Source organism: Furipterus horrens, unplaced genomic scaffold (assembly GCF_987537825.1).
Source record: "Furipterus horrens unplaced genomic scaffold, mFurHor1.1.pri manual_scaffold_6, whole genome shotgun sequence".
In the NCBI taxonomy this organism is placed as follows: domain Eukaryota; kingdom Metazoa; phylum Chordata; class Mammalia; order Chiroptera; family Furipteridae; genus Furipterus; species Furipterus horrens.
The window spans coordinates 137,352,290-137,369,602 of NW_028327176.1; positions in this window are offsets into that span (position 1 = coordinate 137,352,290).

Below are 17,313 nucleotides of genomic sequence, written 5' to 3' on the forward strand. Positions count from 1 at the left end.
ATATGGAAATTTCAAGCATTGTATTTTATGGTTTCTTTTTCAGCTTTTACATTGTGTTCTGTTGCAAAATGCATAAGCAAGCCTTTTGTATGCAATCATCAATCAGAAAAATTTTCTTTTCTAATCTGACTCTTCTCCAAATTTTGAGAATAATTTACCTGAATACTGGAGATGTGCAATGACCGTGTGCTAGCAAGGCACTTATTTAGCTGTCAATTTATGGTATTCATTTTTTACCCTCCAGTTTTAAATGCTGATTACATTTTTAATTGTCCTGCTGCAAAAAGAACTGCAGCTACTCTCTACCTGCTGCTCAGTAATAGCACAACACTAACTAACCCACCCACATAATAGCTTTTAATCAGTAAAATTAAAAGTAACAAAGTCAAAGATTAGAGGAATAAAGAGTCCCCCCCCAAAAAAATTAAGCACTACATCCTCTTGACTTTTAAACATGTATGTAACTAAGCTTCTTTTTTTTCCAGCTGCCCTGCTTCTCCCGGTCATGGCCTAAATGACACCCACACAGAGATGTGTTCCAAAGTTGCTGACTTACTTCATATGAGCATATCACATGTTGATTTGTTTCTCTGTGCATTAATAGCTTATCGGTGAAGTGGGAACTATAAAACACATTCAGTCTGCTAATTCTGACAGTCATTAACAGATGGAGGTGCAACACACTGGTCCTCATTTTCCTTTTTTATATTCTAATGCCAGTTCTGTTAAGTTTCGAGTGTCCTAAAAATACATCTTAGAAAGAACTTCCAAGAGTATATTTTGTCTCTTGGGAAATCAATAAGGGTAACACACATTAAAAAGGAGTGGGGGGAGTTCCACTGTAAAAATAACGTGGGACTGTTCTGTTTCAGTACTTTGGGGTGCCTCGGAGGCAGACGAGCGCTTCTATGGCTGATATGAAATAGGATTCCCAAAGAAAGGCATTATAATTATAAGGTTTCCTTAAAATAATATTACTTTAGAATACTTTCACTTCACAGACTATCTAGAGTTATTAGCATTTCACAGAATACATCTTGGGAAATTCTGATTTAATTGCATCTCCCTATTAAGCATACTATTATACTAATGGGACCTACTCCAGGGGAAAAGAAAAACTTTACGTCTTACTATTTCCATGCAAAGTGTAGTAAGAGTTGGCTGGTTCTGGAGTTTCAGTTCCTGGCTTCAAATATCAATTCTGCATATAACTAGTTGTATGACCTTGGGCAGGTCTTCTACCCTGCCTTTGACTCAGTTTTCTCTATAGCAAAATATGGGGGAAAAAAAAGTACCTTAGATATGAAATAATGTGCGTAAAGTGGTTCTAATAATTGCTACTCACTTTCCTCAAAACTTTGCATCTAAAGTTTATCATTTCTCATATCAGGATGGCATGTTATGATTATGTTATATGGTACCTTTTGCTTTATCCAGGACATCCTAGATATGAGAGAACTTTTGAGACCTTATTGTTGTAATGAGTTCAAACTTGACCTTCAAATTTTATACACTCTTGTTTTTACTAATTGAGTAGGTAGTTTTATGACGTACCACAGAAAGACAATACTACAACAGCTAGTCCATTTTTCCTGCAGTCTCCAGCAGATAGTGCTCTTCCTCCATTGTTAATTAAAGAATGTGTTAGTCTAATGTTAGAAAGTTCAACCCTATCAAGAACGTTAAGCAGAAGGCCCTTTACAACCTATTCAAATCCTGCCATGGTGGTATCAATTTATTCAACACATTTTTATTGCCTACCTATCATGTATCAATTATGGGTCAATATGAGACTGGTTGTATGAGAAGGCCAATAGAAACACATCTCAAGGACTTGAGAGTAGACTTTAGGACCTGAGAGCTGTCCTTTGCTCAAGCAGCAAGAACATGGGGACGAGTGTCATTCAATCATAAATAAATTCTTCCAACAATCTGAGAGTTTGGAGTGGTCTTGGTTGAGTCTTCAGATGAGTACATATCCAGCTGACACCTTGATTTTAACCTGGTCAGAACCCAATCATGCTGTGCTGGATTTCTGACCCATGGAAACTATGAGATACTTTTGTTTTTTAAGCCACTAAATTTGTTGTACTTTCTCACACACTAATTAGTAGCAAACTAATGGGGATCATTTATGCCAGAATATAGAGATCTAATGGGTGCTTGGCTATTAAAGTTCAAATAAGAAATCTCAGGTTACTGTGATGGTAGTGGAGATTAAGCAAAGAGGTCATTTTTAAGAGATGTGAGGCAATATTGGACTAGAACACTGTACATGGAAGGAGTAGAGGGACATTTTCATTGGGCCAGCCCTTTTCCAGTGTTGGAGAGTCTCTTAAGTCCAAGTCACTCTGGTGTACCAGCTTCTAGCTATAATAATTTACCAAATTGTCCTCTTTTGTTTATTTGCATTATGTATGACACACTCAAATTACATATTGTCACCATTATTTTATATTTTTGTTTAATGTTATATAGCGTGTTAAGCTATTATATTAATATAATAGTAACAAGGCCCAAGCACTTCTGTAATTTAAATTTATTTCTATATCATTGTCAGACTCCAATGATACCCAATTAGCTAAATAACCTAAAGTGTAACACAATTGATAATTTTTGGAATTGGCTTTTTCAAAGCTCATAGATTGTCAATTTTGAATTTGTGTTTTGTTTAATCTATTTATCTGCTAAGATTATGCATCAAGCAATTAAACAAAGATTATATAACTGTTTCTGATTTTGTTTTATAAGTGGTTTTCTTTCATAAACCTGAAATATGAAAGTCTATTTAGTTGTCTACAAATGTAAGCATAAACAATCACAGGAATGTAAAGTATAACATGGGTAATATAATCAATAATAATTCAATTTATGGTGTCAGATGGTTACTAAACTTGTGGAGATGATGGCTTCATAAGTTATATAAATGTCTAATCACTATGTTGTGCACCTGAATCTAATATAATACTGTATGTCAACTGTAACTAAAATATAAAAAAATAATAAAATGTGGCTTAACCTTTTGCTTCCCAGACTTACGTTAGTTTTTGTCTTCTGGCTGTTAGTGTTGCAGAAACACCTGAGGCCAGCTTGATTTTAGTTTCACCGCAAATTATATGATTTTGTTTTGTTTTGCCTTTAGAGTTTTATTTGACCTTGTGTTTTTACTGAGTGGAAAAATATATTTTTGCATTTATATTCATTTCCTTGTTTCTAAACTGTGGTTGATGTTTCTGAGTTTACTATTTGTGTTGACTTTTACATAATGTGGCAATGTTTCAATTTGTACATTCAGGACTTCCTCAACTCTGGGAAGTTGCTTTTATGTCTGTCTTTCTTGTTCTCATTATATCAGAAAACTTTTCATTCTTTCCTCTATTTTTATTATTTGAGAGATTTAGTTCAGTTTTTCATTATAATTACTGAATTAATTTTTCTTAGTGCTAATGCTGTTCTTTACTGGCTTGCACAAAAGATTTGTATTACTTTTTTTAGTTTATTTTTTTTGTTTGTTTCTTTTATAAATCAAGTTTTCTACTTCTGTTTTCATAGGAACTTGTTATACGTTCCAAATAATCCGAGAAATCCTTTTGACATCAAGGAGCCTTTAAATTTTTTCTTTGATTCTTGGAATAAAAATTTTATGAGATATGTTCACTCTTTAAATATCAAAACAATGCTGCCTTCCAATTAATGTTGCAATTTGTTTTTGGTGTTCATCAATGAGGAAAGTAGTTATTACAACAAGAAAGTGACACTGGTAAAAATATTTTACATTAAAGAGACTTGAAGATATCAATATTTTATGACGTTAAAAGTGCAAAATATAAAATGTTGGGAACTAACCCAAACTTAGAGAAGAGTATGACAACTGGCCAAGGCATAGATAAAGTTTTCACCCCATACTACTTAACATTTTTTCATTTCCTTATACATTAATAGCTGTCAATAAAATAAAATACTTTGACAAAACTTTTAATTTTTTCCCATTAATTATTAAGGTTGCTTTGCACCCTTTCAGCTTGTATGGTCATTAGTTCTGTCCTATATTACCCCACAAAGCAAAGACTGTTACATTCTGCATAATTATATTTATACAAGCCTGATAATGACATCATTCATATTCACTCAGTAAATTGACTTTTGTAGGTGGAGGAAAATTAATAAGAAAAGCATTATAATTATTATTATTAAGAAAATAATTTCTCATTAAATTAGTAATTTCCTGTGTTTTCTTAATTTCCAAAGCAAATAAGTAAATAAAAATATTATAGTATTTATACTTTAAATCATATGTGTTGGAGGAGAGAGGGTATTGTTCTTTAGGTCACATAATATACTAACCATTCTACTTCTTAAGGCTTAAAAACCTAACATCCAATGAGCATACATAACTTGTAGTTATGTATCCACTGACCAAAGCCTTAAAAAGCTCTGATACTTTCACTCTTTGTATTGGTCAGTGGTAGACATACAAAAGAAATTCTTTTCTAAGAAAAATTTTTTTTTCTTTTTCTCTTAATTGATAAAAAAAGTAATGAGTACTAGCCAAATCAAGCATCTAATCTCTCCTTCTCATTCACAGAAACGTTTATTGCATTCAGTGTGGGTACACCTGAAAAAGGGAACTGAACTTTCCCACTTGCTGAGCAACCCTTATTGTTCTTTCTTTGCTCATTAGATCCCTATCTCCCCACTGTAAGGTATCAGGTGAAATATATTTCTGCACTGAAGAAATGACAGCTTGGAAAGAAATGTTTATTACGTTGATTTATCAACATCATGTTTTTAAAAAAGATATGGAATAAATATGCATGCTACCTAGCATCTTAGTCCTAAAAGGGATGCAATTATTTGTACACACACAATGATCATGAACAGAGGAGCTTTCCTCAGAGCCTTTCTGTGACAGTAAAAAATTGCACTTTTCAGTCTCTCCCACCAATAATTCAACATGGGTTCTTCCTTTGGGAACAGCTAGTTCTTCTTCTTCACCCTCTGGCAATCTTATAATCCATATGTTCGATTTCTTATAGCTGTCCCAGAGGTTTCTGATCCTCTCCTCACTTTCTTTGTTTTCTGTTTCCTCTTTCTGCACTGGTTGACTGTTTGTTCCTTCCCTATGTTCCGGTTTGTTGATTTGATCTCTGGATTTTATTTCCTCACCACTTGTCTCATATGTGTTTTCATTCTTTTCAGTATGAGTGGCTTTCAATCCTTTCTTGTATTGTTCCAAATCTTTTGTTAATTCTGTGAGCCACCTAATGACTACAGCTCTGAATTGAGCCTCTGAAAGGTTTCTTATTTGTTCATCTGTCGGATTCTTCATCTGCTGCCTTATGAGCTGCATCACCGGGATTTCTATAGTTGTCTCTGCCTCATTTTGACAGATTTGTGTTTTGCTTTGCTTCTTGGGCCGGCTATAGGGGGTGGAGCACATGTACTCATCACAACCTAGTGGCCCATGGTGATCCGCTATCTTTTTCACCGGGCTGTGGAGCTTTGTCCTCACTGCCTGGTGACTGACTGGCGGTGACCCGCAACCTTTCTCGTGGTGCTGTGGCATTTTGTGTGGGGGCGGGGGTCCAAGATGGATTCCTGCTGCTATTCTCCACTGGGAGACCTGGATCTGTCCTCCCGCCCTCTGGACCTCACCGTCCGAGGCAATGCGGGGGCTCCCTTTCCCAGTGTTGGGGTCCCGAGCTGCCAGGGCTTGACTGCAGCTGGGCTTGCTCTCCTTGCCGCTGTCCCTGTTGCTACCGCAAACAGCATCACCCAATTTCTGCTCTTCCTACCTGTCCGACGAGCGCCGCTGGTTTATAACTTTGTACATTGGACTTTCACGTAGTTTTATTTTCTGGAATTTCTAGTTATCTTTTGTTTTGAGGTAGTTGTATTCCTTTCTAGTTGTAGAGGGAGACTGAGCATGTCAGTCTAAGCCTCCATCTTGGCTGGAAGTCTGTCATTTATTTTCTTATTCCAGACCTGGCCTAACTAGACAAGAGCAGAAAGATAATTAAACCAGTGATGAGTTTTAGGTGCAATGGCATTTCAGCTATTAAGAAACATACAGAGGATTATAGTATGGAGGCATGGCAACAGACCTATGATGATTTTAACTTCTTTTCATGTTCCATATGTCCTCAGTGATAAATATACATCCTTCAGTACTGCAGTCCAGGCAATTGCATGTTAGACAGATAGTGTTAAAGACAATACCACAGGACCAAAATGGAGTCACTTATGCTAAGACTCACACAAGCAAGCAGACTTAATACTTAACTATAGTTTTGGATTTCCCAAAAATGAAATCTTAAGCCAGACAATTAGGAATCACCTGGTCAACACTAGTGATGTAATCTATCTGATAGATTCCTGAATTCCCCTTTTAGGAAAATGACTTTGCTATAACCAACCCACTTTCTGTTAATGTAACTAATTTTGTTCCCACTCCCATCTGCCTTTTGTGAAGCTCCTCAGAGCTTCTTTTTATCTGCTAAAAGCTAATGCTGTTTCAATTATAATAACCTAGTAGTATAATTTGATATCTGACATTGTGATCCCTCCAACTTTATTCGTCTTCTTCAAGACTGCTGATGCTATTCAGGGTCATATTTGGTTCCATATACATATTTTAAATATTCTTTCTATATTTATGAAGTATGCCATTGGTATTTTAACAGGAATTGCATTGAATATATAGATTTCTTTAAGTAGTATGGGCTTTTTGATGATGTTAATTCTTCTAATCCGTGAAGATGATATGTACTTCCACTTGTTTGCTTGTTTGTGTCTTCTATTTCTTTCTTCAATGTCCTATAGTTTTACTTCCTTGTTTAAGTTTATTCCTAGGTACCTTATTTGTTTATTTTTGTTGGCAATGATAAATGGGATTATTTTATTAGTTTCTCTTTTTGAGAGTTCATTATTGTTGTATAAAAGTGTTACCAATTTCTGGATATTAATTTTTTATTCTGCTACTGTACCAAATTCATTTATTAACTCTAGTAGGTTTTTTGGTGGAGTCTTTAGGGTTTTCTATGGGCAAAATTATTTCATCTGTGAATTATGACAGTTTTATTTACTTCTTTCCAATCTAGATGTCTTTTATTTAATCTTCTTGTCTGATCACTGTGGCTAGAGATTCCAGTACTATGTTGAATAAGAGTGGTGAGAGCAGACACCACTGTCTTGTTCCCAATCTTAAGGGAAACACTTTTAGTTTTTGCCCATTGAGTATGATATTGGCTATAAGTTTTTCATATATGGCCTTTGTTGTGTTGAGGTATGATCCCTTTATTTCAACTTTGTTGAGAGTTTTTATCATAAATCATTGCTGGATTTTATGGAATGCTTTTTCTGTGTCTGTTAATATGATCATGTGATTTTCATGCTTCATTTTGTTTATGTGATATCACATTTATTGATTTGTGAATATTGCATCCCTGGAATAAATCCCATTTGGTCATAATATATGGTCTTTTTAATGTAAGCACAAGAACAGGCATAAGGATCAATGGAACAGAACATAGAGCCCAGAAATCAACTGATACCTTTGTGGTCAATTAATATTTGACAAAGGAGTCAAGAGTATACAATAGAGTACAAAAAGTTTCTATAATTCATGGTGTTGGGAAAATTGAACTGTTACATGCAAAAAATGAAAATAGACTACAACTTTCACAATACACAAGAATAAACTCAAAATAGATAAAAGACTTCAATGTAAGTTGTGAAACCATAAAAAGCCTAGAAGAAAACATAGGCAATAAAATATCAGACATCTCCTATAGCAATATTTTTGCTGATATATGTCCTAGAGCAAATAAAACAAATAAAACAAAAACTGTAGTACATCAAACTAAAAAGCTTCTGTACAGCAAAATAAACCATTAACAAAATAAAAAGGAAACCCACTGTATGGGAGAACGTATTTTCCAATGATACATCTGATAAGGGGTTAACTTTCAAAATATATAAAGAACATATACAACTCAACATTAGGACACCAAATAACCCAATTAAAATAGGCGAAGGATATCTCAACAGACACTTTTCCGAAGAGAACATACAAATGGCCAATAGGCATATGAAAAATGCTCAATGTCACTAATTGTAAGAGAGATGCAAGTTAAAACTACAATAAAATATTACCTCACACCTCCCAGAATGGCCATCATCAATAAATCAACAAACAACAAGTGCTGGTGAGAATGTGGAAAAGGGGAACCCTCAGGCACTGCTCATGGGAATGCAGACTGGTGCAGCCATTGGGGAAAAGAGTATGGAGTTCCCCCCCCCCAAAAAAAAAAATAAATAAAGGAACTGCCTTTTGACCCAGCAATTCTACTTCTGAGAATACAGCCTAAATATCCTGAAACACCAATCATAAAGAATATATAAACCCTTATGTTCATAGCAGTATTATTTACAATAGCTAAATCTGGAAACAGCCTAAGTGTTCATCAGTTCATGAGTGGGTAAAAAAGCTGTGGTAAAATGTAAAGGAATGATTACCCTTTACAACAACATGATGGACCTGGAGAATATCATGTTAAATGTAATAAGGTCAGTCAGAGGAAAACATACTATATGTTCTCACTCATATGTGGAATCTAATGAACAAAATAAACTAATGAACAAAATGAAACCAAAGCCATAGATACATAAAACAGACTGATAGATCTCAGAGGGGAGGGTGGGGGGTAGACTGCAAGAGATTAGCCAAAGAACATATATGCCTATATGTATAGCCCACGGGCACAGACAACAATGTAGTGAAGGAGAGGGCAGGGCTAGGTGATGGGGAAAAGGTGTGGGGTGGGGGAGCAGAATATATCTGTCACAGGGTCACCATTAAAAATTATGCTGCTTGATTTATAAATTGAATAAAGTCAAAGGTTTATAGAAACCATTTTTTTTAAACATTCACAATTCTAGTAAATGAACCTGAACAGATGTCATCATAAAAATTTCTGGATATTTTCTTCAAATAATTTTCTAGACTATTACTGCATTAAAGGCATATAAATTTAAGAATAAATATCTTTGACTTGGACTTTTAGTTAAAACTGTAATTTGTGTCTGACTATAAGAATAAACAAAATATATAAAGCAATTGTTTCCAGGCACCGGATTAGAGAAATAGGTGGGCTCCTGGAGAGAAGGGCAATACATTAGATAAGATTTCCAGCCCGCTCCGGCTGCAGGCAGAGGAGCTGGGCAACACACAAAGTGAGAAAGTTAAGCACCACCGGAGAAGAGCAAAGTTCCTGAGAGAGTCTGGCTGACAATGAAGTTAGTAATGTGTTCACCTAAGCATCAGACAAAGAGCTCTGTGATAATTGCAAGCTCCTCTTTGTGGCTGAAAAGATTGTAGTCATCAAGAGTTCACTTGATCTTTCACATGGGAAGAAATTCTCTCACACTCACACATGAATAAGTGTGTTTGTGTTGAGACCTGTTGTAACTTGATTATTAGAAGCACAAGGATATAACTGTAATAAAAGCATGTTTCTAGAAAAACAAAAAAACAAAGAAACAAACAAAAAAGATTCCCAATTACCACAGGTTTTCACTTACAAGTACTTTCCAGATTATCGTGCAAGGAATTGGTGCCCAAATGGAGAGCAGACATTTCTGGACTGAGAGAATGAGATAACTGTAATGCCTGAAACTATCAGGGAAAGACACTGGATGTGGGAAGACTCATGCAGGTGGATGGAAATACCCCAGAAGTCTCTGGAAAATCTCTTAAGTCCTTGGCCAAAGACAGGGAGGGCCCTGACGGATCCCCAGTTGGGGGTATGCAAGGGGCAACAACACATTGATTTTTTTCTTTCTTCTTCCCACTCTCTTTAAAAATAAAAAATATAAAAAAAAAAAAACAAACAAACAAAAAACAAAGATGGGGCCCTGAATGTGTGCAGCCAGACTCAGTGAAAGCTTACAAAGAAGGAATATTTGCAAACAAACAGATAAACAGAGATAGCAGAGGTTGACCAAGTGTAGTTGAGAGAACTCACTAGGCATCTCTAACATTTGATTGAGCCTCCAGAGAGATAAAACCTTAGGAAACAGCATGCCTTAGGGTGATCTTCAACTTTTTAAATCTCATGGCACACATAAACTAATTACTATAATTCTGTGGCACACCAAAAAGTGTTATATTTTTTGCCCATCTGACAAAAAAAAAAAAAAAAAGGTACAAGTTCAATTCATTCCCACTGAACAGCTATTGTTGTGTTGGCTGTTGTCATATTTCTTTTATTTGACAATCTAAGGCAGCAATTGTCAACCAGTGTGCCACAATTACTTTTTTAAACATGCAATACCTGACAATTCAGTCAGAGGAACTTTCCTTTTTTCCCCTTAGGTTGTTCTACAAAACAGTATTAAAAGCTGGGGAAGAAAAACGTGGGAAAGAATTTCTTTGATAAATTAGGACATTAAAGATAGTCTGTATACTGGGGAATTTAGAAAGAAACAGGCATGCTCCTAGTATTTACTCAGAAAAGAATATGAAAAGACCCTAAACATTCAACCTGCTGAGTGATTTCTGGGTGCAGTGAGTGCAAGCAAGAAGTGAAGGTAAATGACAGAAGTGTAATTAGCCTGGCCAAGTGCAGGAGGAGAGCCTCACACAGAGCCAAAGTGCAAAGAAGGGGGAGAGGGTTTTCATTTTCTCCTCCCTTAAGTATTTGGCAATACAGTAAGGATACATATAACATCTCACTTTTAAAAGTGAATTTATTCATTTCTAATGCAGTTGAATTTTTTTAATTTAAATTTTATTTTTCAATTACAGTGACAATATTATTTTGTATTAGTTTATGTGTACAGCATTGTGGTTAGACAATCATATACTTTACGAAGTGTTCCATCAAATATTTACAGTATCCACCTGGCACCATCTGAGGGAGGATATCTTCCAAAAGTCAGAATTATCTTCTGGAGGGAAGGCCCCTGGTGGTTCAGGCTTCCCCTGAATTAAGTGAGTGTTCTAGGAAGTCATATTTATTAGTGTACCAGCTGGTGTTGTTGTGAGAGGCTGCGAGAGGCTTCAGATAATTTTTTTTTTTTTGGGGGGGAGACGTTTTCAACACGTTTGCCCATTTTGTGATGAATGATTTACGACCTCACCTGCCCACAACGCACTGAGTGCTCAGCTCTTTGTTACCAAAAACTGCATGACCTTTGTGCCCACCATTCCTATTCACTTGATCTCACTCCAGTGCCTTTGTTTGTTTGTTTCCCTGGATGAAAAAAGTTGTCAAAGGGAAATGTTTTGTCAGTGTGGAACAGGCAAAACAAAAACGGCAGAAGCATTAAAAGACATCAAAATTTATGTGTTCAAAACTGTTCTGAGCATTGAAAAAAAGTCTCAACAGGTGTATTATATCAAATGGTGAGTCTTTGAAGGTGACTGAAGTTTAAACATATAAGATCAAATACACAATTTTTATAAATAAATTCCATTTGTATATAGTTATTAAATTCCCTTTTATATAGTTATTACAATATTATTGACTACATTCAGTAAGCTGTAATTTACATCCTTGTGAGTATTTTGTAACTATCAATTTGTACTTCTTAATCCACTGATTTTTTTCACCCAGCCCCCAAACCCCTATTCCCTCTTGTATCTATGAGTGTGTTTTATATTTTTTCTGTTTCTTTATTTTATTCTTTAGATCCCACATACAAGTGCAGCTGAATATCTTCCATGGATTTTCATGAATATCTTCTATGAATTTTCATGCATATATTATTCCCTCTGAACTGTTTTTTTGCCCTTTGCTCCATAAAAAGCAATTATTTAATATGGCTTGAAGATATAGGCAAACTAATGATAATTTTAATTTAATAAAAATTAAACTTGTCTTAAACTTTTAGTTTTGAAAAATATAGAGACAAAATCAACTGCATAATTAAATCAAACTAGGAAATAACAACATGAAAGACATTCTTTTATAAAATGTCAGGAGAAAAGAAGAAAACAACAAATTATGTTAAAAAGTGGCCTTTCTTTATTACAACTATACATTTTGTTGCCAAGAAAATTTTATGCTGTAGGAGAACTTCAGAGACATCTGTTCTAGGCGGATGTTAAATGCCTGAACTTTGCAGTCTGGAGTGAGAGGGAAAAAATACGTATGTGAGGAAAAAGCATTGAGCCTTGTGCGGTCAGAGGGGTCTTTACAAATACTGTAGCCTAAAGAAAGAATTAGAATGATTGCACAGCTCTTGTAACTGCATCCCTATTGCTACCATATTAACATGTTCTAAAGAAGGTGTCATCCTTTTAAATAAAATATGCTAAAATTTTATATATCATTCAGTAGAAATGAAATACAAGATAAAGTACTGACTTAAGAAATTAGGTCAAACTAAGAAAATGGATGGTGAAAATTTGTTTTAAACATCTTTAGATGTGATTAAGCTATGCTGAATCTCTGAGTTAAATGCAAATGTATGAGATCCAAATGGAAGCAACAGGAAAAATAAGGCATGTTGTTTAGTATATTAAGTTTCCAGAGACTTCCGGCCAAGATGGAGGCATAGACAGATATGCTGCATCTCCCTCCATAACTAAGAGGGAATACAACTACCTCCAAACTAGAGACAACCAGAAGTTCCAGAAAACTGAGCTGCATGGAAGTCCAACAAACAAAAATATAAAGAAGAAATACTCATCCAGACAAGTAGGAGGGGCGGAGCCAGGGCAGAGAGGACAGAGTGTGGTTGTGGCAGCAGATGCAGTAGCGGCAGTGGCAGGCTGGTGGAAAACGTGGTGACATATTTTTAAAAGTCAGGAGGGACAACTGAGGAGTGTTCCCAGCCCCAGACCAGACCACACAGCTCACAGTCCCAGCGCCAGAGGGAATCAAGCCTCATTGCTTCTGATTTTGCAAACCAGTGGGGTTGGGGCAGAGGAAGAAACTGCTGGTCTCTCAGCAGAGTCCACTTGTTTAATCCCCTTTGAGTGCCAATGTTGCCGTGAGCGACGCTGACAAATTTTCCCAAAAGTGCCATCTTTCTTCGATGGCTATAAATGTAAATAATAATGGAATAATTCGTATTTTATGTTTTGTTCTCTTTTTTTCGTATGTCAGATTATATATTGATATAATTTTTTCTCATGTTGATCCAAATTTCGAAATATGCATGGCACTCAAAGGGGTAAAAGGCCCCACAGTCCTAGAACATCCGCAGACCCACCCACTTGGGAATAACAGCCAGGGCAACAGCTAAAGAGTTGCCAGCCCCATACGGAGGTGGGCGAAGTACCTGGAAAAGGAGCGAGTGCTGAGCAAACCGCATTGTTCCTTCTCTGACCCCACCTCAACACATAGCACCACAACATGGTGAAATGGGTCACTCTGTACTGATGAATACTAAGGCTCTGCCCCTTAAATGTAACTTGTGCAACAGCTCTACCTAAGACCCAGAGGCAAACAAACACAGGAGCCTGTCAAGATGAGGAGGCAGAGAAGTACAGCCCAAAAGAGGGAGAGGATCAAGGTTCCAGTGGGAGAATTAAGTGACGAGGAGATAGCCAACCTCACAGATGAGGAGATAGCCAACCTAACATATACAGAGTTCAAAACACTGGTGACAAAGATGCTCACAGGCTTGACAGATATGCTTGAGTATGGCAAATACATAAGGGATGAATTGAAGGCTATGCTAAATGAAATAAAGGATAATCCAGAGAAAACCAATGGTAAAGGAAAGACACCAGGGTTCAGATCAATGATTTGGAACATAAAGAAGAAAAAAATAGTCAACCAGTACAGAATGAGGAAACAAGAATTGAAAAAAATTGAAGAGAGGCTTAGGAACCTCTGGGACAATTTAAATGTGCCAATATTTGAATCATAGGGGTGCCAGAAGGAGAAGAGGAAGAGCGAGAAATTGAAAGCTTATGCGAAAAAATAATGAAGAAAAACTTCCCAAATTAAGGGAAGGAAATAGACATACAAGTTGAGGAAGCACAGAGATTTCCAAGAAATCTACACCCAAAGGACCACACCAAGACACATCATCATTAAAATGCCAAAGGTGAAAGATAAAGAGAGAATCTTAAAAGCAGCAAGAGAAAAGCAGAGTTACCTACAAAGGGATGCCTACAAAACTGTCAGCTGATTTCTCAAAAGACACTTTGCAGTCAAGTAGAGGCTGGCAAGATGATGAATTCAAGGTAATGAAAAGCAAGGACCTACATCAAGATTACTCTATCCAGCAAAGCTATCATTTAGACTGGAAGGGCAGATAAAGTGCTTCCCAGACACCGTAAAGCTAAAAGAGTCCATCATCACCAAGCCATTATTATATGAAATGTTAAAGGGACTTATTTAAGAAAAACAAGATCAAAACTATGAACACTGAAATGACAACAAACTCACAACTATCAACAACTGTATCTAAAAAATAAAAACAAAATTCAACTAAGCAAACAAAAATAGGAACAGAATCATAGGTATGGGCATCATTTGGAGGGTTATCAACTGGGAGGGAGAAGGGGGAGAAATGAGGAAATGTGCAGGGATTAAGATATATAATTGACTGATATAAAATAGACAGGGGAAAGTTAAGAATAATATAGGAAAGGGTGAAACCAAAGATCTTATATGCATGACCCATGGACATGAACTAAGGGGGGTAGGATTGCTGGAGGGAAGGGGGGTGCTGTGCAGAGGGGAGCAAAGAGAAAAAACTTGAGACTATGTAACAACATAATTAATAAGATATACTTTAAAATGGCAGAATCAGACATGATTGGTCTGCTGAAAGAAAGAGGCGGTGCCATAATTCATGTCCTGACAATGACAAGAAAAACCTCCTGTTTCAGCTAAGAAATTAGAGGTTCAACTGCCCACTGGATCTGAAATTATTAGGAGTTGAATTTGTCATATTTTATAGCTTACTTATTCAATATTTATTTCATTTTTAAAATTACTGATAACATGCTAATTCCAAATCGTTTTGAAGAGTACATTCTCTGTCACCATAACAGTGATTTTTTTATTAAATAAGTGAATTGCCATAAAAATGCCATTAATAAATAAACTACAGCCAAATGTGAACAATCTATACAAACCCTTCTGTTGGGTCATTTACAAATACATAGGCACACAAAGTTTCTGCTTTCCCTATGTTATCCTTTGGCTGCTGTTCAGTTTCTTCCATTCTGTTAATAGGGATCTTGCAGCTTACTGGGACAAGAGTTTTGAGAAAATCTGTGTATTCAAAAGTAAAAGGAGAGAACAAACTCTAAAAATATGGAGATTGATAGAAGCTGTTTCTAAATTGGGAAACTTATACTTTGCAGGACTATGACAGGGGGCATCTCCCCCCCAAATGTTACCTCCTTTTATTGTCTGAAAAATTGCCTTTCATTTTGCAGTCCTCCTTGTATTTTACAAAGAAAGAAGATTTCGAATTAGAAATCTCTTTCGAATGAGGTAATCAATTCCCCCAAAACCCTCAGGGTCAAGAGAGCATAATTGCATTTTTGCACACATTAGTATCATGAAATTGCTATATTTCTAATGCTTAAGTAGCTCAGTTGAAATTACAGTTGACTAAAAATTTAATATAAAGCAATTAAACAAATACGGAAAAAACCTAGAATAGAAATGAACTTAATAAAATGTCTGAATGTGTGTTTATTTTTTAAACTTAAAAGTAATTTTGGAAATAAATCTTAAAATGGTGTACATTAAATATAAAAGTTACCTGTATGCAAGCATTAGTAATTGAATACAAATAAAAAACTGGAATATAGTAAAACAAATGTAACAAATTTTAATATCCTTATATTTACAGACATCATTCAGATTACTATGATAAAATTTTGACCTTGTGTATATGTACAAAAAATAAAAATTAGACTGAAAGGTAAACAAAAGTACCCAATGTTTATAGAGAAACTATTTTAATTTTAGATTTAATTGTTTAAACATTGATTAAAATATTATTAGATGTTTATTTCACCAATAAATTAGTAACTATAAATGAGGATATTGAAAGGCTGGTGAGAGTTTGTAGATATGAACTTTAATAGTGTGATTGTGAGAATAGAAATAGTTCTAAACATTGTCAAAAGCAGTACAATAATGTTTCAAGATATTTTAATTTCTCTTTTTTAATCCAATAATTCCACTTTTTGGTGTCTAAATTAAGGACAAAAACAAAATATAAAAAATATATGCATTATAATAATTAATATAAGAGTGGGTATAATTGAATGTCTAGCAATAAGAAAATATTTGACTTATAGCATATCCATAAATAACTTATAATATAACCATTAAATTGTTCATCATATATTTTAAGAATAATAATTGTTTAGTCTATATTAAGTGATAATAAAGTATTAAAATATATATAGCAAATATATAGAAAATATTGGAATTATTATCTAAAATATTAACGATAATCTCCATGCAGTAAAATTCAAATGCCTGTAAATTTTTTTCTAAATACTCTTTAGTACTATCCAAATTTTCTTTGAGTATGTATTAGTTTATATCATGGATTAATATTTAAAATGGCAGAAGAGAAATTATATCATTTTGGTTAAAACAATCTCAGTGCATGCCTTTAACGAACAAATATTGCAAGTGCCTACTATATGCAAGGAATCCTTCTACAACTTGAAGTTAATATTAAAAACAATATACATATAAGTCCTGCTTTATATAGTTTACATTATAATATAGAAAGAATACAAACATCACAGTAAAGAGTAGAGAAGAATGGATTGAAAAGTGAATGAGAACATAGAAAATGTAAACATACCCTTCAACTTTTTCACTTTTCAAAGAGACCAGAAAATTACAGTGTTAGTTTTAAGACCTTTATAGGTTTAAGAATTTGTTGTTGTTTTTATGTCTGCTGTAATGGAAGTGGTCCAATGGAATAGGAAAAAATGATAATGCAGAAAAAAGCATTCCAGAGAAGAAAAGGATGAAATCCAGAGCACAAATCAAGGAACTAAGCTTTGATAGAAGAGGAATTTCTTTCATCGAATAGTGGAATAACAGAATATATGGGTACAGATCATACAGGATTTATAGTTGTAAGTTGGGAAAATGAGAACATTCGATCAATTCCTTTTTATGTCAATGAAGAATAGTGTAATGATGGGAGCTGAGCATGTCAGGATAGGTGCTTGGGTGAAAGAATAAATTGATATGTGGAATTTGAAAAAAGTGAAGAATTTGTGAAGTAGTTTTAGAAAATAGAAAGTAAACTCTCCAGGGAAATATAGTAATATTGGTGTAAACTTGAGTTATAAATTATACA